The sequence below is a fragment of the Podarcis muralis genome, chromosome 15, assembly GCF_964188315.1.
Source record: "Podarcis muralis chromosome 15, rPodMur119.hap1.1, whole genome shotgun sequence".
NCBI lineage: Eukaryota > Metazoa > Chordata > Lepidosauria > Squamata > Lacertidae > Podarcis > Podarcis muralis.
Genome location: NC_135669.1, coordinates 5,477,915 through 5,481,611, shown reverse-complemented (window position 1 = coordinate 5,481,611; position 3,697 = coordinate 5,477,915). Strand labels below are relative to the sequence as shown.

Below are 3,697 nucleotides of genomic sequence, written 5' to 3'. Positions count from 1 at the left end.
GTACACTCACCATGTAAAGAACCAGGGCTGTCCATATAAGACAAATTAATTGCGTCTTGCCACAGTTGTTTTGCAGTTACCTCCAACTTCCTTGCTCCAGCTGCTCCACTTGCTGATTCACAATAGTCCAGCATAGATTTCTGGACTAAATTTGGCAATGGCATTCCAGATGATTTATATGAAGCACTGTGGGTCTGTGATTGTGTGGTAACCATATTAAAACTGCAGTCTCCTTCAGTCTTCTTTATCAGCTAAATGCTCTTGGTTAAGAAGAAGAAAAAAGGTATAAAAAGATAATTTCTTGGATGCCAAGATCCAGATTTGGGGCAAGATTCTCTGTGGTGAGAGAATCCCAGCAGAGATTTAAAATCACAAAATATGTAGCAACATGAAGCGTGGAAATATAGGCTGTTAGGCCTTTAAAATAAGCCCTTCCAAAGTTTTCCACTTTCATTAGGATAGAAAAAGACCACACAATTGGAAAGTTAAAAATGGTTTACTTACAAACCCTTCAAATGTCAGGTTGACGTGTTCTTCCATACAGCACTCATAAAACACAGGCAGAAAAACTTGTTAGTTCCAAAGTGGTGAAAGTTCCTCAATTATTTGGTACAGGAACACAATGGCTTTGTAGAAAAGCCATGATTTCTGAGCTTGGAGCAACCAGCTCAGACCTCTTTACACACTGGAGTTTACCTGGTAGACCAGTGTTTCCCAAACTTGGGTCTCCTGCTATTTTGGGGCTACAACTCCCATGATCCCTAGCTAGCAGGACCAGATGATGGGAATTGTAGTCCAAAAACAGCTGGAGATCCAAGTTTGGGAAACACTGTGGTAGACTGAGGGAACAATAGGGCTGACTTCCCTCCTCACAAGGTGAGTGACAGGTTACTCTATGGCAACAACCCCACTCATGCATTAATTAGACTTAAGCATTTTGGTTATAAGAGAACTGGTACAGTGAGAGAGATGCTGGAAGGCCCCACAGGCCAGTCATTTAAACTTCCCCTGAGCATAATGCCAAGAGCCGCAATTGGTCAGTTGGCCCTGCACCCACCAACCCCCTCTGCCAATGGCCCTTTTGGAGACAGGAAAAGGATCCGGCCTGCAATAGGCTGGTTTTCAAGGGAGATTGAGGACCTGCCCACAAAGACGCCTGCCCACAAAGCAGGGGAATGGACTTGTTGCCATGTTCACCAATATCTTGTTCAGTATTCTCTGTACTCATTGTTAGTGACTCTCAAGGGTTTCATTAATGGGTCTTTCCTAGCCCTACCTACAGCTGTTAAAAACCAGACCTGGAATCTACTGTATGCCTTGCCAAGTCCATGCTGTACCACAAAGGCCCTCCTCTAAGCCAACTCCGTCAGCTCAGCATTCTATACATATAAATATCTGTTTAAAAATGTTTCTTTTGGCAACAGTAACAGAGATAGAGAGATGGTCCAAGCTTATGGTCGCCTTCAAGTTGCTCCCTAGAAGTTATCCTGTATGCATAGCACTATCTTCAGCGTGTCGTCATAACAGGGGCCTCCTAAGGAGCAATTTCAATTAGCAATAATCACACCTCGGATTAACCTCATTGGCTATGATACTGCCACTGCCATATCAAAGATAGACACTGGCATCTGTGCAAATTGGAGATATAATGAGGACCCCTCTTGGTATTCCATGCCCCATTAGCTCATACAGCTACCAAAATCGGTTTTAAGCCTAAATTTTAATTAGCTGAGCTTTGAACTAGGCAACCTTGCTCAAGCATATTAAGTGGTGATATTGCTTAATTCAATGCAAAGACTTTTGCATTGGCTTTCCATGCACGTCAGTAAAATTTTCTTAAGGAGCAAGACAACATGACCAAAGCCACTGAGAATTATTAAATGTATGGAGTGCTCTCTGACCAGTAGTCCCAGCTACTCCCTCTGTTTCATCTTGTAGATTTGTTCACAAATCACACTGAACGTAAGGGCAAGCTGCATCTGCACATGTATAAGTGTTCGTGTGAAAGGGTGCACAGCTGTGGATTTGTAAAGCTCAACTGTTGTGCAGACAGGTATTGAGATTGTGTACTTATTGAACATTATATACCTGTATGAATAAATGTAAAAAGTGTCCATCTCAGTTATCTGTTTGCACAAGGTTACAGATGGTATGATAGCTGGGTGTTATGCATGAGCTTCCCTTAACAGTCAGTGAGTATTCCATGGCCAATGACAACATTTCTCTTTGGGTTACTTTGTTTTTCATCCCATGAGGATTTTCTTCCTTTCTTCTGTAAACCTCAGGGTTCTCCCAAGCCTGCTGAAACCTCCTCTCATGTGTGGGTAGTGCCATTTTTAGCTGTGTGTGTGTGTGTGTGTGTGTGTGTGTGTGGATAGTACTGGGAGAACTGAATTTGCTATTAGTATATAGAGAGAATGGTTTTACAAAGGCTTCTCAGATTGTAATAATATGATACCCCCCCTCTCTTTGTTCGTGTTCTAATCTCCTACAGAACATTCTGTAAGGGGAAAGATGCAATTTTGTCTTAAACAGGTCGGTCTCAACTCAATTTAAATCCAGCTAAGAGTTCTAAATTGATATGTAAGTAAGTGAGTCAAGAGCTAAGAGTCCCATTCAGAACAAGCTGGAGAATGTGTTCCCATTCTCATTTACTTCTGCTAGGACTGCCCTAATGGAATAAACCAGACAAGAGCGATATCATTTGGAAGGTTGTTATTTGGCAGGTGATGGAGTATAGAAGACTTAATTCATGATTGTGCCCCCAATGGTAGGCACTGGTTGAAATTGGGCAGACTAATAGAAGATCGCTCATTTAACAGCCTCTCAGTATTGGGGGTAGGAGGAATGAGAGAGAAAACATGCCCCAAATCTGTTCCAGTTGTAAAGGGAAATCCTGAATACAGGTAGCTGCAATAGATTATGCTGCTTTAAATTAAGATGGCATAAAGTAACCCTACTCCTGAATGGTGGTTTCAGGAGTAGGGTTACTGCTGGCCAAGGGGGGGGGGGGAGCCTTTAAAATGGAGTTTGAGTTGCATCACCCTTTTTGCTGTCTTAATTTACGTTGGGTTACCTTGTCACATGGATGAGCTGGATGGACATCGAATGCCACCTAAAATCCCCTAATCTTGTTTGGCCCCACCAGTCCCCCTTTTAGGCCTTAAGACATGGGTAGGCAAACTAAGGCCCAGGGGCTGGATCCGGCCCAAACGCCTTCTAAATCCGGCCCGCGGATGGTCCGGGAATCAGCATGTTTTTACATGAGTAGAATGTATCCTTTTATTTAAAATGCATCTCTGGGTTATTTGTGGGGCATAGGAATTCGTTCATCCCCCCTCCCCCAAATATAGTCCGGCCCACCACATGGTTTGAGGGACGGTGGACCGGCCTACGGCTGAAAAAATTTGCTGACTGCTGCCTTAAGATCTAGGCTGGGAGAGGGAGATATGTCTCTGGCTGAGCCAGGATGAGGAGTTACATTGATGTAGACCAGATGAGTGAATCCTAACCTTGCTCATCCCAGAAGATCTTGCCTTTGGGTTGTGCCCTTAGTCAGTTATAATAGCTGTGCAGGTGTTCACATGGAAGGGGTGGGGATTCTCATACTCTTTTCTAGTCAAAACCACCTACTGGCTCTTCTCCATTCCCTCTTCTAGTGTTCTTGCTTCTTCTTGTAGAGAGAACATCATTGAGT

General features: G+C 43.4%; 1 pseudogene; it reads right to left on the bottom strand.

Annotated features, from left to right (window-relative positions):
• Positions 1–1,543: 1,543 nt before the first annotated feature.
• Positions 1,544–1,616, bottom strand: LOC114586009 (U4 spliceosomal RNA; annotated as a pseudogene).
• Positions 1,617–3,697: the final 2,081 nt, after the last annotated feature.